Source organism: Vicugna pacos, chromosome 9 (assembly GCF_048564905.1).
Source record: "Vicugna pacos chromosome 9, VicPac4, whole genome shotgun sequence".
Classification (NCBI taxonomy): Eukaryota; Metazoa; Chordata; class Mammalia; order Artiodactyla; family Camelidae; genus Vicugna; species Vicugna pacos.
In genome coordinates, this window is record NC_132995.1 from 68,692,671 (window position 1) to 68,717,789 (window position 25,119).

A 25,119-nucleotide genomic window follows, 5' to 3' on the forward strand; every position below is an offset into this window, starting at 1 on the left:
TTTCAAGTATTCTGCCCTATTGTCCTCGTAAATGCATTCATACTTATCAAACCATCTGTCCTGAATTTTGGTTTCTAAAATAATGCCTTGGTACTCTTGGCTGGAATTTGAATTTTTTTCTCATGGAAATAATACGATAAATGTTGGTAAGACTCCCAGGCAAGGCCTGAAGCTCATTTAACCAATAGCTGAATATAATACAGATAATATTAATGAATTATTTCTGTCAGTCTACCAGCCTACACTGATTTCAAGGTGGACAACGAGAACATCTCAGTATTGTGGGCCACAGCGGGTGATGGGCTAACACTGAAGGAGAACAGGGCACTAATGGAAAGCAAGTCATGCTGGAAAAAAACACAAACAACTGATATGGTGTATATGTGAGTGAGACTTCTCCAGATTACAAGAAACAAAGATGTATACAGTTCCTTTTAAATAATAAATGTTCATTACATGGATTGCCAGGGAAGCAAGCAGGAACAGAAAAGAAAATCCTAGTCACCAGAGAGCTGAAGTCATAAAAAAAATTTGAAGAGAATGAAACAACCAGCACGGGGGCCTCTCCAGACACAGCGACAGCTGCAGAGATCTGGCCTCCTCACGCCTCTGCAGCACTGCTCTGCTTTTAGGTGACTCAGCTATTCTTTATTTTGCTTCTTGCAACTTCTCTTATGGCTTCTTGATTCTTATGCTAGTCTGCACTAAAAACGCCCAAGTGAGAGATGCTATTGCTTTAGACTGTCTCCATCTAACACACTGAAGGCCACATCAGGGCCCCTGTCCCCTCAACAGACAACTGCCTTTAGGAATTCCACCGATCTTTAATCCAGTCTGTTGCAGTGAGGGTGCTAAATTAGGGTGGCCGTATGTCTGGTTCGTCCTGGTTTGTCCCAGACAGTCTCAGCTTATACCTGTTATCATCGTGTCATTAGCAGCACTCCTTCCATTCTCAAAAGGGTTCAGTTTGCGTTATAATTTATATAGTTTCTCTATGCAGAATCACATTGAACCAAAGCATGAAATTTGTAGGTCAGAAAATGCCTGCAGGAGGGGATGTACTGGCATCCACCCCAACCATCTGTCCAGTCCAGTCGGCTACTGCCTCAGCAAGGGCCAATCCAATAAATTGCTGGATTATGGGACTAATTCTTACCAATAACATGCAACTCATCAGTTCTAGATGCAAACAATTATTACAGTCATTCAATCAATACATTTTTGTGCTGCATCTCTGTGTCCCAGGCACTGTTCTAGGCACTGCATAACCACCAGTAAACAGAACACAAAAAATCCCTGCTCTTGTGGTGTTTACATAGTGGTTATGTATCTTCCTAATTGTAGCAGATATTTATTGAATATTTCTATATGCTGGGCATTCTCTTTCTCATATTAAATGTGCTACTTCATTGTGTCCTCAAAATAACCCCATGGAGTGGGCCCTATTTATTGCTGTCATTGCTGTCATCATCACCAAGGATTGAGCCACAGAGACTTAGAAATATGTCAAGGTGAGACAGTGAATGGCAGACCTAAGATTTCAACCCAGAAAGTCTAATTCTGAGCCCCTGCTCATGACTGCTATATTATTCTACTTCCCTGTTTGCAGAAAGTGTTATCTCCCTCCTGAGAACTTTCAAGGCTTGTAGAAGAATCCCAGGGTTTTAAAAGTCCAAGGGAGGCCAGCTCTACTTAAAATATTTTTTAAATGTCTGAACTGGAATGTGGGCAATCTATTACTATCCTTGCTCTCTCTTGTCAACTTTCATCACTAACATGGGACGACTTAACAGATTTTCGTCCATTTCTTCGAGAAGCCCTCGAGAACCAGTTGCTCATTGGTACCATATGCTCAAAGGTTACATTTCTCTTAGGTCACATGCACATGGTTAGTTATTGTTTCCCAAGTCAATACCCCATCAGCAGGACTGAGTTCTAAAGCATTTCTAGACTTACCCACACTTCGCTAAATCCAACTTTCCAGCCTGTAAACACTTAGGCTTTTGTCTTCCAACCAGGTTATCAGTCTAGATGCCACTTTTCCTGAAAAAAAAATTAATTTAAAAAATATATATATTTATATTCCTTCCTCAGGTTAGTTGTTGGTTGTCTATAAGATTATCACCAAGAACTAAATAACTTTATGCCAGGAATGCAAGATTAGATGAATATTTAAAAATTAATCAATATAACTCACATTAGCAGAATTAAGGAGAAAGTTTTTATAATCCTCTCAATAATTACAGAAAAAGCAATTGATAAAACAGCATACACAATAAAAATCCCAGCAAACTAAGAATAGAACGGAATCACTTCAATTTGATAAAAGGTATCTATGCAAAACTTTTAGCTAACTTCTACAATGATAAATTAATTAATATGTTTGCCCTAAAATCCAGAACACATTAAGAATGTCTGCTTTTATCCTTCCTTTTCAACATTGTAATGGAGGTTCTGGGAATGCAAGAAGGCAAGAACAAAAAAATAGGCATAATGATTTATTTTATAAAGAAGGAAGTAGAATTGCCCCTATTCCAAGACAATGTGAGTATTTATGTAGAAAATCCTTAGGAATCTATAAAATTGTAATCAACTTTAAATTTAACAGGATTGTAGGACAACAGGTCAATATAAAAATATAATGGCAATTCAATAAAAAAGCAATTTTATTTCTGTAAACTGGCAATCAAAATTAGGAAATAGATTTATGAAACAATAATGTTTAAAATAGCAACAAAAGCCCCCAAAATTTAGGAATTTTTATTAATGTGCAAGACCTCTACACTAAATAAAATTTTTTAAAAGAGACAAATAAAGAAGACTTAAATAAATGAAGAGATAAGCTATGTTAATGGATATTATTAAGATATAAATAATCTCTGCACTACCAGTGGGCAGTTAGGCAGAGTTTGTTAAAGAAGATACACAGGACTCAGAAGGGAAAGGCTCACAAATCTACATCGTACTGCACGGAAACCATGTAATGCAACATCCATTTTAAGGGGCTTTCAGCCACTTCAAGCATTCTAGAGAGGCTAACTGAAAGCTCAAATTGTCCACCCCCAGTGAGATTCACAGGGAACCACACATTCTCTCTTGTATCAGAAACCATCAAAATGTTCAAGGAATATCTCAGAACCAGAAAGTCTGAAGTGAAATCTCAACTGTGATTTCTTATACCCTGTTGGTCACTTAGAGATTTATGCTATGTAACCAGCCCCCAAAACAGAGCCCTCCCAGGGTCTCACTGAGACCAGATGCCAGCCATCTAGTTCACTATTGTCACTATTATTAAATAATGCTAAAAAACTGGTACAACCTTGAAATTCCTTGGGTTCATGACTACAAAGCAAAACTATTAATCAGTATGTTTCATGCCTTAACCAAACGTCAATCAGTGCAGATCCTTTATTCTTGGGGGCTGCAGGGGAGCCTTTTTTTTATTATAATTTTTAAACTCTTTAAGTTAAAGTAGTTGATTTACAACGTTTACACCAAAGTGATTCAGTTATACATATATATTCTTTTTCAGATCCTTTTCCATTATATGTTATTGCAATATATTGAACATAGCTACCTGTGGTAACAGTAGGTACTTGTTGTTTATTTTATACATAGTAGTGTGTATCTGTTAATCTCAAATTCCCAATTTATCTCTTTCCCCTCCTTTCTCCTTTGGTACCCATAAGTTTGTTTTGTATGTCTGTGAGTCTCTTTCTGTTTTGTAAATAAGTTCATTTGTATCAATTTTTTTAGGCTCCACATGTAAGTGATATCATGTGATATTTGTCTTTGTCTATATTAATTATTTCATTTAGTATGATAATCTCTAGGTCCATCCATGTTGCTGCAAATGGCATTATTTCATTCTTTTTTATGGCTGAGTAATGTTCTATTATATATATATATATATGTATTTCACATCTTCTTTATCCATTCATCTGTTAATAGACATTTAGGTTACTTCCATGTTTTGGCTATTGGCTATTGTAAATAGTGCTGCTATGAACATCGGGATCCATGTATTTTTTTGAATTAGAATTTTCATCTTTTCCAATATATGCCCAGGAGTGAGATTGCTAGATCATATGGTAAATCTGTGTTTAGTTTTTTAAGGAACCTCCACATTGTTCTCCATAGTGGCTGCACCAATTTACATTCCCACCAACACTGTAGGAGGGTTCTCTTTTCTCCACACCCTTTCCAGCATTATTTGTAGACTTTTCGATGATGGCCATTCTGACTGGTGTGAGGTGGGACCTTACTGTAGTTTTGATTTTCATTTCTCTAATAATTAGCAATGTTGAGCATCTTCTCACGTGCCTGTTAGCCATCTGTATGTCTTCTTTGGACAAATGTCTATTTAGGTCTGCTGCCCATTTTTTCATTGGGTTGTTTGTTTTTCTAATATTAAGCTGTATGAGCTGTTTGTATATTTTGGAAAATTAATCCCTTGTCAGTTGCAAATAATTTGCAAATATTTTCTCCCACTCTGTAGATTGTCTCTTTGTTTTGTTTATGGTTTTCTTTGCTGTGTAAAAGCATTTAAGTATAATTAGGTACCATTTGTTTATTTTTGATTTTGCTGTCATTACTCTAGGAGACAGATCAAGAAAATATATTGCTGCAATTTATGTCAAACAGTGTTCTGTTTTCTTTCAGCAGTTTTAGAGTATCTGGTCTTACATTTAGGTCTTTAATACATTTTGAGTTTATTTTTGTATTTGGTGTTAGAAATTGTTTTAATTTCATTCTTTACATGCAGCTGCCCAGTTTTCCCAGCACTATTTATTGAAGAGACTGTCTTTTCTCCATTGTGTATTATTGCCTCCTTTGTCATAGACTATTTGACCATAAGTGTATAGGCTTATTTCTGGGCTTTCTGTCCTATTCCATTGATCTTTGTGTCTGTTTTTGTGCCAGTACCATACTGTTTTGATTATTGTAGCTTTGTAGTATAGTCTGAAGTCAGGGAGCAGTCTAGCTCTGTTCTTCTTCCTCAAGATTGTTTTGGCTATTCAAGTTCTTTTGTGTTTCCTTACAAATTTTAAATTTTTTTCTTCCAGTCCTGTGAAAAATGCTATTGGTAATTTGATAGGGATCAGTGAAGGTACTTTAGCAGAATATCTTAGGCCAAATCTAGAGCTTCTGGAATTAACCTCCATGGCAAAATCCCTCAACAGAGCTGCAATCAACACTATCTCCATCAAAATCCTAGGAGATATTTTTGTTGAAATTGAGACACACTCTAAAATATATACAGAAATTCAACAACCTAGAAATAAAACAATATTAGTAGAGATGACTAGGTCAATGAAATAAAATGGAATCCAGATATAGGCTCTCACAAATACGATTAATTGATTCTTGACAAAGACACCAGGACAATTCACATTTCTCCCTATTTCCCCCACTAAGTAGAGCTAAAAATACCAAAACAAAACATGAGAAGTTGAGGAACAACAATTGGTGAATTTTCTGGGCTTAATTTTGTCTAATATATTCCACATGGGGTGTTAGAGAAGCCAGAAAACCTGAAAACACCAACAGAAACAGACAAAAAATGCATCCTAAAAGTCTATTACCTCCAACCAAAGGACTAGGAAAGGGTAGTCTAGCCTTTGTTACTGATTGATTGAATGATTGATTGATCGATAGATCAATTGATTAGTTGACTGATTCTTATTTTCTCTCTGCTGTTCAGATTGGGTAATCTTTGTACCCTCACCTGGGTATAATGAGGTACTCATAGACCCCACTCCAACCCAGTGGGGTGGTGTCAGAGAAAGCAGAGTGTTGGGACTTTTAATTAAATAGTGAGCAGAGCCTCGGTACTCATGTGATTGTAAGTCTCTAATACATGTCATCAAAGTCCCAAATACATGTCATCAAAGTCCCAGAAGGAGAGGTGAAAGAGAATAGGACTGAAAAAAATTAGAAGATATAAAGCCTGAAAATTCCCTAAATTGGCCTTCTCCTCTCCTTAGTGATGTTTTATGATTGAAGCAAAAATTATGACATTGAAAAAAATGAATTTGAAGTGGTTGGAACAGCTGGGCCAATAAACTTCCCGAATAAAAATTATCTCATCCTTAGTGAGAATACTGTAGCCCAGAACCAGACTGCCTGGGTTTGGATTTCAGCTCTCTGTCATTATCTGTGTGATGATAGACATGTTACTTAGTTTTTCTGAGACTCTTTCTTTTTCTGTAAAATAATAATAATAACAATGCTTACCTCAAAGAATGGTTGTGAGGATCAAATACAATAATGCATATAAAGTGTTCATTGGCACAAGGTGAGTGCCAGATTAACAGAAAGCATTATTTTTGTTATTATTATCATAGACTTTTTTCTAAGCATATAGAAACCTTTTTATATACTGTGCATATAAGTATACAGTATATATATAAATATACAGTATACATATATAAATATATCTTTTTAAAATAAGAAGCTGGGGTAAGAAAGATTTCAGCTAAATGACTTAACATGATAAATTGTTGTGTTAAGATACTGAAAATCAGGTAATTTTTTTCTCTTTTCAATATTCCAATTTTAAAGTGATTATACATTTAATAAAAATAAATTTGTAATGATTTCCTTCTTAAAATGAACCTCAGCTCCTACTTCATATCATACATAAAATGACAAACAAAACAGTAAGCCAGAAAGAGAAAGAAAAATACCATATGAGATTGCTCATACGTGGTATCTAAAAAAAAAAAGAACGTAAGTACAAAACAGAAACAGACTCACAGACATAGAATACAAACTTGTGGTTGCCAAGGGGGTGGGAGTTGGGAAGGGACAGACTGGAATTTCAAAATTTGTACAAGATCTTGTGGTAGCTCACAGCGAAAAAAAAAATGTGACAATGAATATATGTATGTTCATGTATAACTGAAAAAAAAAGTAAAAAAAGAAAATATATATATATATAAAGCCTCTAGAAAATAATAAAAAAATCTTTACATCTTCAGGTAGGCAAAAATTTCCTATACACAAAATAACATGATGATGCAAAATATACTAACCATATAAAATAATAAGTTAGACTTCATCAAAACATAAAACTTCTACTCTTCAAGAAACACTATTAAGAAAATGAAAATGTTAAGCTACACAATGGGAAAAAATATTTGCAAAACATACATGTAATCAAACATTTCTATCTGGAATTTATAAAGAAAGCTCAACAGTAAAAAGATAGCTAACCAAAAAAAAAAAAAGTTGAACAAACACTTCATAAGATAAGATATTCCAATGTGTAAAAGCACATGAAAAAATTCTCAATCTCATTAATAATCAGATAAATGCCTATTAAAACTAGTGTAAGGTACTGCTTAACACCCACCCGGGGAGCTAAAATTCAAGACTGACAATACCAGGCATTGGTGAGGATGCAAAACAATTTGAACCGTTATACGTTACTGCCATATGGGGAGAGTGAAATGGTACTCACTTGGGAAGACAGCTTGGCAGTGTCATACGTAAACCTACCCTATGACCCAGCACATCCACTTCTAAGTGTTTACCGACAAGAAAGGAAAAGCACATATTCTCAAGAAGACATATTTAAGAATGTAGTAGCAACTTTTTTCATAGTATCCAAACACTGGAAACAATAAAAATGCCAATCAACAGAAGAATAGAGAAAACATTATAGTCATATAATGGAATACTCCTTCACAACGAAAAGGAACAAACTACTAAAACACACAAGAACCTGAGTAACTATTAAGAACATTGTATTTAGTAAAACAAACGATATGCAACGAGCACACGCTGTATGATTCCAGTTATATAGAGTTCTAAAAAGGGCACAACTGATTTATGGAGATAAAGGTCAAAACAGTGGTGCCTCTTGAGGGAGCGATAATCCAATGGAAAAAAAGTCAAGGGAGTTTACTGTAATGATGAAATATTCCACATCTTAATTACAGTGGTGTTTCTAAGTGTATATATTTGTCAAAACTCATACTGTACAATTAAAACATGCATATTTGATTTCACATATATTATACCCATAAAAACTCTAAAAGTAATATTTTATATAAGTATTCAGTGTCATGAATATAAGTTTTTGATATAGTGTTAAGTGTCAAATAAATAGAAAATACTAGCTGTACAGGGACCATGCTTACAAATGTCCATGAAAGGGAGAACTCACTAGGAAAAAACATCAAAATATTAGTAATGATTGCTTCATTTTGCCAATTGCAAAATAGCATAATTACTGTGCCTGGAGATTCATATCCATGTCCGATGCCTTCTGGTTTTATGATTCCTTGTTGCTGACTCTGTCTCCCCTTCTCTTTGCTTCCTGGACTCTGGCCCCTCCCAGTAACCATGGGGGTCTCAGGAATTAAAAAATATATACGGCTATAGAAAGATTGTACGTATCAATGGCCTCATTTTAAGTGACTGAACATAATTCAGTAGATTTTTTTTCCTCAAACTGCCTCCCCAAAATGCAAAATTATACAGTCGTAGACTGCAGTCACTCTATGCCCAAGGACATGCCTGTTCTACTCCCCGTGTGTGATACCACTTTGGCAATCCTAATATGAGATTACTTTTTATCATCCTATCAATAATCTGCAAAATTTTGTGGCTAAAACCTTGACCATTCACTTTACTTTCTCTTTCTAACTCAAAGATTTCTCTGCATATGGAACTATCCCCAACAAGCTTGACCCACAATTCATTTACACTACAGCTGAACGCTTCATAGTGAACAGAACGAATACTAAAATAAGTCAACTTATTCTAGAATTTTGCAAATGGAGAATTCATCGTTGGAGAGAAATTAATGATACATGCCAACTCCCAACATTGAACAAATATTAATTAAACTCGTGATACAAGGGGATACAAAAGTATGCAAAACAGCCCGAACTTCAAGAAATCTATGACATGGCAAAGAAGACGTACATGTAAAGTGGTTAAGTTTTTGCTAATATTTCCTGACTGTTGACTTAAGTGTCTTTAAGCACGTGCCTAAAGCACGTGACCTCTGTTGTTTAATCGTCAAAGCAGTACAGGGGTAGTTATGATCATCATTCCCATTATTACAAATAAGTGATCTGATATTCAGAGGTTGAGTAACTTATTCAAGATCACATAGCTAGAAACCAGAAAATCCAGAATCAAAACTTCAGCAATCTCACTCCAAAGGCTGTGCTGTAAATCCCTACACCATTAAAATATGCAAGCCAATGCCAGTCTTTCTTAATCTTCTTTTTAATCCTTTAAATCTTTTAAAGTTAATTTTTAAATTTAATTAAACCTTTTAAAAGTTTTCTATCCTTGTCACGTAGTGTTGCTAGCATAACAATTACTGATAAATATTTTGTGATATGAATTAGGCTATTTATTATTAAGTCACAATAAACAATTCATTAAACACCTACAAGTAGTAGGCTCTATGCTATCTACTTTATATTTGGTATCCAGTTTAATCCTCACAGCAGCCTATGACATCATTATTATTAAACCATTATTGCCAAGTTGAAAAATGCATCCAAGGGCTTCTCAACTAGTAAGAGGTACAGCTGATATTTGTACCCAGTCTGATATCAAGACTGATATTTCCTTTCCACCACACTAATGTGTTCTGAGACATTAGCAAATTGATAAAGTATTTATATCTCAAAATAAGAACTCATTCATATGATGTTGTCTGGAGTTGAGCCAGCATTAACAGCATGAAGTGTCCCTGTGTCTGACTCGTGTGAGGTCACTTGTAGCTGACGCAGATCTACTTCTTTATTGCTAACGTTGCCCTGGGGGAACTCTTTCAGGAACTGCCAGAAGTGTTTCTTCTCCAACGTCTGATCTTATCCTCACCTGATCTGAAAGATACAAGGCAATTCCCTTCTCTCTCTCAAGTTCCCTGCCTCAGCTAAATTTTCCTGTTCTGAGAATAAAGACGCAGCTAATATCTTGTTGGAAATTGAGAGACAAATCTCACACTGCCTCCCCCAAAGCTAAGTCCAAGTGGAACAATTCTTCCCCTAACTGAAGTATTTTCACCTAATTAAGTGGGAAATTAGAGCTTCTCTCTTCTCAGCTAATTTTCCTAACCCTAAGTTGTTCATTATTCATTAAAACCGGCCAGAAACTGTACTCACTTTAGCTCTCTGGAGACTTTTCCTCCTCTGTCTCAAAGTAGAAAGAAATAATTACCGTAAACTAACTTTTATCTTTTGTGCAGCAGTGTGTGTAGGAGACAGCTAGTCCCTCCATGGTGTTTACTGTGGGCCTCGGCTTCACAAAGAGAAACAAGGCTGACAGATAAAGGCTCAAATCCACACCGTCACCTATTCTTTATATGGTATTAGGCCAGATTATCTAGTAACACTTCCTTCATCTACAAAGTGAAAATGGTATTATTCCATAGTACCTGCCTCACACAACTGTCGTAGGGCTACAACCACAATGCATGTATGGTGCTCAGCACAAGTTCTGGCATAAAATGTGTGTATTCAAAAATATTAGTGCCTCTCCCCTTTTCACCCTTTTATGCATGCAGCTAAACTAAATTTTGTGTGTTTCCAGTCCAAAGCTATCAGCTAGTGAATTCAACCTTAGCTTTTTTCAGTCAACATTCTTTTCTGAAAGCCTTTAAACATTAACGGAATATTTAAACAGTTATGGCTTCCTTTCAAATCCAAACCAGCAATGATAGCATGGAAACCAAATTGGTGGGTAACATGAAATCAGAGAGAAAGCCAACATGCTGAGTGCTAGATTTGGGAACCAAAAAGCAGTCCATCAAATCTAATTATGGGCTGAATCTAACTAGAATTTAGCATGGTTAAATAAATCTGGAGCACTAGTACGAAAATAAAGTAGCACATACATCACATTTGAGGGTTTAACTTTCTATAAGATTAATCAGGATCAACAATCTATGTGTACTTTAATACACACTAAAAAGAAACATGTTAATAAGGTGTTTGGTCTACTTTCATTTATCTTCAAAATGTGGAGGTTTATTATTCTTTTTCTGCATTATTGAGTATAAAGTATCAGAACAAGGAGATTATCCTATTTTATCCTGAGCTAAGTGGAATACATTTAGATGTAGTTTGGGGTATTAGAATGAACAAGATTTTGGAACAGTAAAACTACTGCTAAAAAGAGATTCTGAGAGGGTGGGAGCATTAAATCCAACAGAGTATGAGCTGTGGTTGACATCACAGAGGAGAGGGAAGGCTCATATGGACATGATAATTGACCTCACATATTATGCCGAAGAGAAATTAAACTTTTTTTTCTTTGTGCCCCAAGGGGCAACACAAAAAACAATGAGTATAATTTTCTAGGAGCTAGATTTCATTTCAATATAAGGAAAAGTTTCTTAACAATTTTATCTATTATTAAACTCAGCAGACTATCTTATAAAAAAGTTCAAATCACTGGTGGTTTTTAAACAAAAGCATTGGAGTTTTCTGTTATCAGAAAATGACCTTCAGTGTGTCATCTAAAACTAAAAGTCTCTTATTTTAGGGTATTTTTTTTCAGCCTTATCATCCTTATCATACTGAATATCAGGATATTCAGTAAACACATATACTCTGAAAGTGAGCCTAGAGTAGGAGAGTGTGACACTGTGATAGATGCTAAATGAGCCCCCTCTACACATCATATATTTTGCTTAAAATTATTTTCTGATCTTTTTTATTGTTAATCCATCACCTAACAAGTGATAATAATGTTCACAATGGCAAACATATACCGAGTTCTTACTATGAGGTAAACCCAATGCAAATACTCTTTATGGATTATTCCATTTAATCCTCAATACACCTCTAGCATTTTAACGTACACATACTCCTAACTCTATTCAGTGTTGTTGCTATACTCATTTTACAGATGAAGAAGCAAAGAAATTAAGTATAACATTATTTTTATACTCAATATGTTTGATGTATAGAGTATACATTGGGAGACATAGAGTAAAAGTCTAATGTCTGTTTGGCAGAATATATGAGGCCAATTACATTGTCCCACAATTCAGTAACATAAGCAATAACTGGAAATATCAAGACACTCAGATCGCATTCAGGACACTAAAACTCTGAAGTCCAACATCTCCATTTATGTATGTTTTACCTAACAGACACAAGGGCACTGAGGGAATCACCAATTTTTTTTTTCTGTTACTGAAAATCTAAAAACAAAATTTTGACTTTCAAAAGAAAAAATTATTCTCTAACTAGTTTTCTAGACAAAATTTATTGATTTTTGCCTTACAGATGTTAATGACCACTAATAAATTTTGGTAATGATCTAACAGATGCTGATGACCTAACAGATAACCTAACAGGGGTCTGAGAGAGGTAAAGAAATTGATCTCTTGATTGATTGAGAACTACACCTATTTTATTTTTTAAATTATATATATATTCAAGCGTACAACTTGATGTTTTGATATACATATACATTGTGAAATGATTACTACAGTCAAGTTAATGAACTTATCCATCACTTCACAGTTACCTTTTTGTGGTGAGAACACTTAGGATCAAATCTCTTAACAAGTTTCAAGTACACAATACAATATTATTAACTATAGTCACCATGCTGTACATCAGATCACTGTAATTTTCCCCCCTCAGCCGAAACTCTTTACCATTTAACCAAAATCTCCCCATTTCCCCCATCCCTCCCCTTGTTCCTGAAAACCACCATTGTATTCTCTGCTTCTATAAATTTGACTTTTTCAGATTTCATACAAAAGTGAGATCATGCAGTATTTTTCCTTTTGTGTCTGGTTTGTTTCCCTTAGCAGGTCTTCCAGGTTCATCTGTGTTAGTGCAAATGGCAAGATCTCCTTCTTTCTCATGGCTGAATAATATTTTATTGTATATTTATTACACATCCTCTTTATTCATTCATTCACTGACAGACACTTAGATTATGTCTGTATCTTGGCTATTGTGAAAAATATTGCAATGAACATGGGAATGCAGATATCTCTTCAAGATAATGAGTTCATTTCCTTTGGATATATACTCAGAAGTTGGATTGCTGAACCATATGGTACTTCTATTTCTAATTTGTTTAGGAAAACCCCTACTGTTTTCCATAATGGCTGTACCAATTTACATTCCCACCAACAGTGTAAAAGGGTTCCCTTTTCTCCACATTCTTGCCAGCAGTTATCTTTTCTCTTTTAGATAATAGCCATTCAAACAGGTGTATGGTGATTTCTCATCATGGTTTTGATTTGCATTTCCCTGATGATTAGAGATGTTGAGCATCTTTTCATCTAGCTGTTGGCCATTTGTATGTCTTCTTTGGAGAAATGTCTACTCAGATTCTCTGCCTGTTTTTCAATTGACTTGCTTGATTTTTTTTTTTTTAGTTATATGAGTTTTTAAATATTTTGGATATTAACCCTCTACAGATATATGACTTGCAAATATCTTCTCCATTTAGTAGGTTTCCTTTTCATTTTGACGATGGTTTCCTTTGCTGTGCAAAAGTCGTACAATTTGATATAGTCTTATTTGTTTATTCATTTATTTTTGCTTTCGTTTCTTTTGCCTTTGAGTAAAAGCCACAAAAACATCACTAAGACCAATGTCAATGTGATTATTGCCTATGTTTTCTTCTAGGAATTTTATGGTTTCAGTTCTTACATTCAAGTCTTTAATACATTTTGTGCTAATTTTTGTGTAGGGTGTAAGAAAATGGTCTAGTTTCATCCTTTTGCATGTGGCTGTCCAGTTTTCCCAACACTATTTATTGAAGCGAGTGTCCTTTCACCATTGTATGTCCTTTCCTGTTTTTTTGTAGATTAATCATCCATGTATGTGGGGGTTTGTTTCTGGTCTTTCAGTACTGCTCCAATGATATGTGTGTCTGTTTTTGTGCCAGTAGCATAGTGTTTTGATTATCATGGTTTTGTTGTATAGTTTGAAATTAAAGAGTATGATACTTCCAGTTTTATTCTTCTTTCTTAAAATTGGGCTATGTAAAGTCTTAGTTGTGGTTTCATATAAATTTTAGAATCATTTGTTCTAGTTCTGTGAAATATGCCATTGACATTTTGGTAGGGATTGTATAGAATCTGTAGATTGCTTTGGGTAGTATGGACATTTTAATAATATTACCTTCTCCAATCCATGAGCATAAAATATCTTTCCATTGTTTCGTATCTTCTTTAACTTCTTTCATCAATGTCTTATAGTTTTCACCATAAAGGTCTTTTAGCTTCTTGGTTAAATGTACTCCTAGCTATTTTTTTTTTTGATGCAATTGTAAATGGGATTGCTTTCTTAATCTTGCTTACAGCTAGTTTATTCTTAGTGTATAGAAACAACACAGATTACAGTATATTGAATTTTGTATCCTGTGACTTTACTGAATTCATGTATTCTAACAGTTTTTTGGTAGAGTCTTTAGAGTTTTTTATATATAGTGTCATATCATCTGCAAATAGATAGTTTTCCTTCTTCCTTTTTTATTTAGATTCAATCCTCTTTATTTCTTTTTCTTGCCTAATTTTCTGGCTAAGATTTCCAATACAACATTGAATAAAAGTTGTAAGAGTGGGCATCCTTGTATTGTTCCTGATCGTAGAGAAAAAACTTTCAGCTTTTCACTGTTGAGTATGCTATTAGTTGTGGGTTTGTCATATATGGCCTTTATTATGTTGAAATGTATTTATTCTATACTCTGCTGAGAGTTTTTATCATAAATGGATGTTGAATTGTGTCAAATGTTTTTCCTGTATCTATTGAGAGTATTGTAAGATTTTATTTTTCACTTTGTTACTGTGATGTTTTACATTGATTGATTTACAGATGTTGAACCATCCTTGCATACCTGGAACAAATCCCACTTGCTCATGGTGTATAATCCTTTTAATGTATTATTGGATTCAGTTTGCTAATAGTTCATTGAGGAATTTTGCATCTATGTTCATCAAGGATATTGACCTATACTTTGTGCGTGTGTTTGTGGTGTTCTTATCCAGTTTTGGCATCAGGGTAATGCTGGCATTACAGAATGTAAAGGTGTCCCTCCTCTTCAATTTTTCTGAAACAATTTGAGAAGGATAGTTATGAAATCTTTGGTAGAATTCACCAGTGAAACCATATGGTCCTGGACTTCTGTTTGTTGGGAGCTTTTTGATTACTGTTTCAATCTCCTTACTAGCAATAAGTTTATTCAGATTTTGCTTTTCTTCATGATTCAGCCTTGGAAGATTGTATGTTTCTGTATGAAACATATGAAATGTATCCATTTCTTTTAGGTTGTCAAATTTGTTGGTGTAAAATTGTTTGTAGTAGTCTCTTCTAATTCTTTATATTTCTATGGTATCAGTTGTAATTTCTCCTCTTTCATTTCTCATATTACTTTTTGAGCTCTTTTTTCCTGATTAATCTAGCTACTGACTTCTCAATTCTTAAAAATCGTTTCGAAGAACCCACTCTTAGTTTCACTGATCTTTTTTATTTTTCTCTATTTCTTTTATTTTTGGCTCTGGTCTTTATTATTTTTTCCCTATATTAATTTGGGGCTTCATTTGTTCTTTGCCTAGTTTCTTTAGATGTGAAGTTAGATTGCCTGAGGTTTTTTTTTTTTTTCCTTGAAGTAGGTCTGTATTGCTATGAACTTCCCTCTTGATTTTGGTATGTCATATTTCTGATTTCATTTGTCTTTAGGTATTTTAAAAAATTTCCTTTGATTTCTTTGATGACCTATTGGTTATTCAGTAGCACATTGTTTAATCTCTACATTTTTGTGTTTTTTGCCATTTTTCCTTATAATTGATTTCTAGTTTCATACTATTGTGGGTGAAGAAGTTGCCTGATATGATTTCAATCTTCTTGAATTTATTGAGACTTATTTTGTGACCTAGTATGTGATCTATCCTAGAGAATGTTCCCTGTGCACTTGAGAAGAATGCATATTCTGCTGCTTTTGGGTAAAATGTTCTGTATATATCTATTAAGTTTAACTGGTCTAATGTATCCTTTAAAGCCAATGTTTCCTTATTGATTTTCTGTATGGATGATCTAACTTTTGATGTAAATTGGCTCTAAAATAATCTTCTATTATTGTGCTGCTTTCAGTTTCTCCCTTTAAATCCATTAATATTTGCTCTAATTTCTTTGTGCTTCTATGTTGGGTGCATATACATTTACAAATCTATATCTTCTTGCTAGATTGACTCCTTTATTATTAGGTAATGCCTTTTTGTCTTTCATTACAGTCTGTGTTTTAAAAGTCTAATTTTGTCTGATATGAGTATAGCTACTCCAGGATTTTTTCATTTCCATTTTCATGAAATAACTTTTTCCTTTCTTCACCTTCAGTCTCTCTCTCTCTCTCTCTGTGTGTGTGTGTGTGTGTGTGTGTGTGTGTGTGTGTGTGTGTGTGTGTGTGTGTGTGTTGAGCTCTAAAATGAGTCTCTTTTGGCAGCATATATATGAGTCTTTCTTTTTATTCACCCAGACACTCTTATGCCTTTGGTAAATTTAGTCCATTATATTTAAAGTAATTATTGATAGGTATGTACTTATTACCATTTTGTTAATTGTTTTCTAGATGTTTTTCTGGTTTCTGTCTTTTGTCTTCTTTTACTCTTCGTTTGTGTTTTAGTGGCTTTCCTTAGTGTTATGTTTAAATTCCTTTCTCATTTTATTTTGTGTATTTAGTATAAGTTTTTTTCTTTGTGGTTACTGTGAGGTACACGTATATCATCCTATGTAAATAGCAGTGTGCTTTAAGTTGGTAGCAACTTGGAACATATTCCAAAGCTTTATCTTTTCACGCCCCCTCCAAACTCTATACTTTTGATGACACATTTTCCATCTTTTTATCTTCTATATCCTCTAACTAATTTTTATAATTGCTCTCCAGATTTCCCCCAGGTTTATTCTTAGGGAATATTCCATGGATAGTTTACTTTATAATTGGTTTTGTGTGGAGTTAAAGGCTGTGATCTCATGTCCGCTATCTTGCACTCTGCTTATCTCTAATTTTTCCTAATGTAAGGAGCTTTTCCCATCTTAAAGATCCAATGAGTGATCCTCCCTCCCTAGATCCTGTTAGAATAATCTTGGTGAATGATTCTGCCATGTGCCTCCTACTGTAGTCAGAGCTTTCAGAGTTATAGCAGAAGTGAGGAATAATCAAGGGAACTAAACAGATAAAAAATTACCAGTATCATAGGCATTTCTCCAAAAAGAGCAGTTCATAAATCCTCAGAAAGGAAGACAAGGCAAAATGTTTAAAATGATTAAGATTTAGCCAGGCAAATAAGGGCAAAATAATAATATTCTAGACTGGAAAATTAGAATAAGCAAAGATATCTCAGCAAAATCAACCTGTTGTATAGCTGGGGTACTATTGGAGGTAGAGCTATGAGAGATAAGGCTGGAATGTTAGATAAAGGTCAGATCATGGACTTGTACACTATGCCCCAAATTTAACATGGCTAATGAACCTTCAAGACCCGAAGTCTTATGTTGTTGCTTTCAATTTTCCCCAGGGTTTGGTGACCTAATGTACACTATATCCCTCACAGGCAAAAGTTCTGTTCTACCATAACTCACACCTGTCCTTCCTTTTTTTATTTACCACCCTTGCACTTCCCCCATCATTCCATTTATTTCTTTCTGTTGCCTCAGCCTCATCAACTCTGACGGTGTCATATATTTGTATGGTAACAAGCTCAGGGTTCACAACAATGGTGGAAACTCAGAGATGTTTCCTCCTGGCAAAGTTTAGCTGCTTCAATCAGTTTTCTTTCTACCGTCCTCTCATAACTGAGGGCACAAAATCGACTCAGTAGTTTGCCGGTCTGCCCTAAATCCTCTCACTTGAAATCTATTTATCATTTTATCCAAAGAGTTGCCTAGGAAGAAAATCTTTTTTAAGGCAAGTATAAACGGGGGCCTATTATAAGGTAAATGAAACCAGTGGGGAAATTAATTTGTTTCAGCTGCCTTAGAAATCCACATTTGTGTTTTCTGTATCCTCTCAATCTCAGCGTCCTTCTACCTTATAATTAATATTCCAGAGTGCTGATCGCCTAGTGCATACCCATCACAGGAAATCTGTGTCGTTCTTTCTTTTGATATTTTTTGTTCACATGCCAAACACTGCTGTGCAGCTTTCCCAGGGGAATTCTATTTCAACTCCAAAAACTTGTTAACATAAGGCTGAGCCTGTACTGTGACCTTATTATGACAGCTTGCTGAAAACTACAAAAGACAAAGGATAGGAAAAAGTTTAGAAACTGTGTCTGTTACATACACACATGGTCTCCACAATATGTTAACTTTGGAAATGGTAGTGGCTCTAGTCCTAGAAGAAAAACAAAAGCAGTGAACCATTTCAAATTCTTTTCAGCCATTTCAATAGTCAGCAGCTCTCTAGAATCCAAAATAAATCTGACTATTAAAAACAGGGATGGCAATCATTCAGATAGGATTCAGTGGTAACCATTCAGAAGAATCCTTTAAAAATATTTAACCACCTGATTCAAATTATCCAACCTCGTATGTTAATTCTGAACACTAGCATAGAAACCTCTCTACCTAAGAAGGTGAAAAATCCTCTGTGTGATTCCATCTTGTGGTGTGGCTTGAAGCATTCAATAGTAGGCACAGAATATATACATAATGTAACATTAAGATAAGAAAGTAGAACCAGAAATAACATAAAAATATTTATTAAAATTATATAAATTATATAAATGTTATTTAAAGTGATGACAAATTAGAAGCAATCAAAATATCTAATGATGGGAAATGATTATGTAAGCTGTGGCATATTCTTCCCATGGAATGTTATATAGTTGCTAAAAATGACATTAATAAACATTTATAATACCACAAGGACACATTTATAATATAATAAAAAGTAGGACCAATGTGTGCATATAAACAGGGTCACAATTATATAAATAAAAGGCATGTAAGAAACTATTTTAGACGGAATATCTGTATTTTATTTTTTTTAATTTTCAGTATTTCCAGGTATTCTTTCATGAGTATGCATTTTTATACTATAAAATCATAAAATATTTGTGAACCATACTCAAAGAGTAGTTTGTCAATATCTGTTAATGGTGAGGATGCCCATGTCTTATAGTTGAATAATTTCATTCCCAAGTATGTGGAGCCAAAAGAAAATTTTCCCACTTGTACACAAGGATACAAGTACAAACATGTTCATTGTAGCACCAACTAGCAGCAAGAGATTAGGAGAGAGAGAGAGAGAGAGAGAGACTTCATCTGCTGCTTTCATGTTTCCTTAAAGAAAGAAAGATTTAAAACACATAAGGTAAAAATGGTAAGATTTGGTAAGGCCAGATGCTGAGAATTTGGGTCATTATGTGACTATACTTTGTAAACTGCTTGAAATACTTCATAATGCCAGAGAAAATAAACTATATTTTAGTACATGTGGAGTGGAAAAGAAAGTTAATTCTATAAGGAAAAAGTAGCCATTTTTAAATTATCTATACATGATAACATTATTTTTATAAGTCAAAAATTTTGAATACAAGAAGTTAAAAGTAGGTCTGCTTTGAAGATGTATTTAATGGTCAGAAATGGGAGGAAACAGAAACACATTTGCACACTAAATAGTAAATCACAATTACTAAATGAAAAAAGTGAGAACCTACGAAAGCAGGAGTCTGAGCAGTTTTTAAAATCTGAGTTATGTTTAATGACCCAGAAAGCTGTACAGGGTGTGCATTTATGAGTGTGGACTTAGTACTGTACTCATACGGTCGGGGTTTGAATCCCAGGTTTACCACTTAGTAGCTATTCATTTGAGGCAAGTTACATATGTTGAGTAGATGATCATGTTTTGTTTCCTCATTCATTAATTGCAGAAAATATGAATAATTACTTCATAAAATAAATGTGGGGGGAATGAGTTAATACACATAAAATGCTTAGAACATCTCCTGTATCATTTAGATCTTAGCTCAAAGGTCACCACCTCAGAAAGGACTTCACTGAAAGCTCAGTCTAAACACCCATTCACTCTCTCTATCTTATCACAGCTTTATCATCTTCATAGACTTAACATTTTCGTTTATTATTTTATGTACTGATTTGCTCACTTGGCATTTTCTATTTCCCACCAGTGTAATACAAGCTCCATTGCCCTCCTCTGTCTTCTTCATCACAGTATTAGTAGGACCTAAAATCAGTGCTCAGCAAAAATATTTATTAAATGAAGAATGAAAGGCACATTCCTTGGAGTGAGGGAGTCTGGATAAACCTGAATATCTATTCTTGGATATTCTTTCACGTATTGTGGGCATTGTGTCCAGTCAGATTTGGTCAAAAATACAGAGCCAGTTGTAACAGATACCAAAGCAGTCAATGCCCATATAACAGCATCCCCTTCAAGAGAAACTTACATCCACCCACAACTCCTACCGAAACAGCAGAACTAAACAGCCATGTTGCGTTATATGAACCTGCCTTCTGGCCGAAAGTGATTGAATTAGGGATGAGCAAAGGGAGCGCAAGACATTAGCGGTGCTTAACCGATCAAATCCTCTCAAAAGAATCTGAATGAAGAGCACAGAGAACATTGTCAACTGATGGTGGTTGCTGACACTAAGAGTTCATGATGTAGTGATGATGTCAGAGGCCATGTGGAGCCGGAACATTTTCAGTACACAGAAAGGAAAGAGGAATAGAACACTAAGCAGCTCAAAAATTCAAAAGATCACGTGGTTCCAGACCAATAATAAGAATGAATTCATTTCCTGGTTTTCTGATTCCCAACGCTATACACTATCCACTGTGGACTTCACCCTGGGATCCTTGAGATCCTCTGCACCTCATTAGAAAAACCCCTATTTTGCTAATGTGAAAGGGTGACTACTCTTTGCAGCCCAAAGAACCTTGATCGGAACCCTAATGAAATTCACATATTTTCATTCAAGAGGAAGTGATCCAAATTTACAGAAAAGAGGTGAGCCCTAGAGAAAATGCAATGAATAGTGATCAAGTATATAAATGAAACCCAATCAAAATGTCTTACATTAATATTCTCATGGAAGGAGAATTCGCTGTAAAGGACCAAAGGTGTAATATAAGGCATTTAAGTCCTTTGAAGTAGGTAGCATGCCCTTCTTCTCACATTTCTCAGTTCTGAGAACATAGTGGTGGCTAAATGCACACTTCTGATTGATTTCAAAGGTCCGAATCTGTTGTATATTTTTCTTTTTTAATTACATCCTTAATTTTTCTATAGAACGTAAGACTACTTTGGTATTTTTCACAAAACAAGCTCTTAACCCAAATGTCACTAGCACAATACAGTAGTTGTTACCCAAGCTATTTTCATTCTGCGTTTTTTTTCCTCACAACATAGTATAATACCACCTAGAACTGAGGTGAGTGTAGAGTCTAAGACATTATGAGAACTTGAAAAAAAAATCAGTGGACTTCTCTGAATATGAAGAGTAAAATAAGCCTGAAAAATAGCTTCCTCAGACGCTGAGAAAATAGTTCCGAAAAGTCACAGTATATTTTTCAAGAAGAAGAAAACAGGGGGAAAAAAAAAACAGCAGGTTTAGCATAAAGATGGAAACGGATTGCCAAAGGCTATTTATTTTAAAGATACAGAACATTATGAAATAGTCAACAAAATACGAATGTAAACTGTCTGAGTTTCACTCTGAAACACGCCAATAAAATCTTGGTTGACTGCACATTATTTTCTATCATCCAGATGTGAGAATGTGGAAAATATAGAATAAAATTTTTTTTCAACGTAGAAATCTTTCATGTTGATCTAGACTCTGACTTCCCGGAAGCATCAGAAATCTTTCTTGCCTCGTGTTTACCTCTGTGCTTACTAGTTCTACATTAGCCAGAGAACATAAATAATTACTCATTGTTAAGAACGCAACATTTGTGTCATTATGCAGTAGAAAATATAGGTTCTTAAAAAAAATTCCAAAAATGTAAGCATGCTAATAAAATAACCTTCTGTTTCAAACACTTATTTTACTGTAACCTCTGATTTCCAGGAATATGGCTCATTTGAATGAGGATAAAATGACATACCAACGTATTATGTTCGGGGTTTTTTTTGTTTGTTTTTACCAACCTCTCATGCCTATTTTGACCGTGTTGATTAATACAATGAACGGAAAGCCCGGGACGTGTATTGCTTTATCCAGGATTCAAAAGTGTATCCCTGGTCTCCCGGAGCACAGTGGATTAAAAAGGCAAAATGCTACCTCATCAGCACTTAAACCCTCAACAAAATACATTTAAAATCCTCTAGAGAAGCGGTGTTAGGCAAATTCCAGGTATGATTAGCATTAAAGTTAGCAGCGTAGGAAGATTTTAAAGATCAGTCTTTTATCAAATCTTTTCCCATAAATAGAAGGGGCTTTACTTGGCTCACTGAAGACAACCAAGCTAAAGAGAAGTTTTCTTTAGGTAAAGACAACAGGAGCCACAGCTTGCTTCAGCATGTTTTAAAGACTTTCTTTTCCTTTCCATCAAATAACCCCTCAAGTGTCATATTCTTGTTAGTTTCCCAAGCAAAAGCAAGAAATTCTCTATTAAAAATTTTATAGCTGTGTAAACCAAGTCCCAAAGCACAATAAAAAATACAGCAAAAGGAACAATAAGTTTTCGTACTGTTACTCTATAAAATAAGTTTATTTCAGGTTATTTACAGGCTTTCTTTAAAATAAAAAATGATTTGTGACCAGAATTGATCCAAATTATGCTTCCAGTCTTTCTCTGTTCAAGCTATAACACTACTTCATGGGTTGCCGTCAACAGAAAATTTATAGTTATTCTTCTAAAACCTAAAATTTAATTAGATTTTAAGGACTTTTTGCTTCTAACCAGAGCTACAGATTTTTTTCCTAATAAAAGTATGAATTTATTGCATTTTAAATTTCCTCAGAATATCCCTGATGGAAGTTGTCATGTGTGAAGACCTAACTCCTCAAAGTTAGCCTCCCAGGGACCAAGTGAAGGAAGCACACTTATTTCTGCCAGCTCCTTCTGTATACTGGCCTTTGTCAAAAACCAGTTGAACCAAGTAACATAATTCCTTAATTAAAGAACACCATAAATTGCAAAAAAAAGTACCACTTGCTTAAAAACGTTTTGGGTAATTTATACACAATAGAAGGCACACAATTTCAAAAATGTTAAAACATCTGTATCAAAGCCAAGAAGATTTCAGTTCCCAGAGTCTCTAGCAAAAAATAAAGCGCCTACAATACTACTTTGAACGTGGTAAACCTGTTGATACCTGACTGATCTTCAAGTATAGACAATTCAAAGTATAGAAAACATAGAAAAACTAGGAATATGGTCAAGTGCTGGTTTTCTGAAAATATTACCAAAACAACTTTTGGTAAGACAAAAAAGAGTTTATTTGTACCATAGTAAGGGAGGACAAAATGGGTATTTATGAAGGATTAGATTCTGGTTTAACATGGGTCTTTCAATTTATAGTCTTGGTTAGGATTGGGGAAGAATCATGATAATGCTAGTCTAGTACTGATGGACATCAAATGAGGTGAGGATTTTCAGGCAAGTTCAAATACTCTAGGAGTAAACGGCCATTAGAAGCTAGCTACCGAAATTAAAATTTCAGGGTCCTTTGTCGAGTTTTATTGCAACGCAGACATGCTCGTTTGCTTACATATGTCTTCTGTACTCTAAGGGCAAAGCTGAGTAGTTGCAACAGAGACCACATGGCATGAAGTGCTTAAAATATTTGCTATCTGGCCCTTTACAGAAAGAGTTTGCTGACTCCTGCTGTGATAAATACTGTCGATGTTCTTCCCAGATTCCCTTTCCATGTGCACCCCTCCTGGCTTCTGTGTGCTTTACTTCTAACTGCCTTCTTGTGACTCTTTTTGGAGGACTGCCCTGGAGCTATTGGAATGACTTGGCTTGCAGACGTGTGGGCTGGAAATACCAGGGAGGTTACATGTCCCCCATCCTATTTATGACCTTCAGCCAGTGACTGACTTGTATGGGATTGTGAAAGCAGCTCCCTTGCCTCAAGCTGGAGTAAATGCTGAGGGGTAATTTATACTCCACGGATATTTTTATACTCCAGAGTCCTTTCTATTGGGGAACTTTCTGCCTGCAACTTCAGTATTCCGCAGTGTTGTGGAGATGGCATGACTGAGTTTTCTCCAATGTCACCATCTTCCTTCTTTCCAAAAGAAAAAAAAAAAAAAAACCCAAAAATTGTAAGAAGGTAAATGCTAAATTGGGTACAACCTGAAAAAATGATTCCATTGCTTAGGAAACAGGATGTTGCACAATAAGGCCCCTCTTCTTAGTGCAGTTGCTCATAATTGGCCAGTTAACCATTCAATGGCCACACTGGGGTGATAAAGAGATAAGTTTCATTTCTGCAGTTTGATTCACTCAGCAGTTTTTGACTTCCATTATATACCAAGCCCTGTGCTAACTGCTGAGAACACATGAATGTAAGATGACCCAGGCCTCGAAAATTTCACATTTTTATGGGGTACTTATAGTTTCCCATGCTGCTAGAGCAGGGATTTTATTATTTTTCAAATTTTCTGAGTGCCAGTTACAGTGATGTGCTGAATAAATACTTGTTAAATGTAATTATACCTCATTCTCAAGAATGGAAACCTATCCAGCCAGGGCAGCAGCTTAATGCCATACATAATTCCTAGTAAAGGGATTAGTGACACAAAACCTAGCATGATCTAATGTCACCAGGAATGGGCTCCAGGCTGAGCTCCTAAAGTCCAGATTCCTTGTTCCCACTCTATTAGCAATTCCCTAGGTGACCCTGGACAATCCATTTCATTCTCTAAGCTTCAGTTTCTTCAATTATAAAATAAAGAGGCCAGACTAGATTATCCATAAGGTTCATTCCAGCTCTGAAATTCTGATTCCTCTGAACTCTCCAATTACTTAGCAATGCCTGAATTCTCATGAATTAATAGACTTATTTCAGGACTCAATCCAATTATATTACAAGAAGTGAACTACGAGATTTTAAAATGTGATAAACCTTCTTTCTGAGGCAGAACCTACATGTCCCTTGATTCTGTCTATAGTCTCAGGCATCAAAATAATACTTCCC

At 35.0% G+C, this 25,119-nt stretch overlaps 1 long non-coding RNA gene across 4 annotated transcripts in view; it reads right to left on the reverse strand.

Moving 5' to 3' along the window:
• Positions 1-25,119, reverse strand: part of LOC140698284 (uncharacterized) — a 249,092-nt gene that overhangs the window by 93,132 nt on the left and 130,841 nt on the right. For all 4 annotated transcript variants that reach the window (XR_012075962.1, XR_012075961.1, XR_012075959.1 and 1 more), the window contains one exon: positions 1,957-2,043. This is a non-coding gene — a long non-coding RNA (uncharacterized lncRNA). The remainder of the gene's footprint in view (positions 1-1,956; positions 2,044-25,119) is intronic.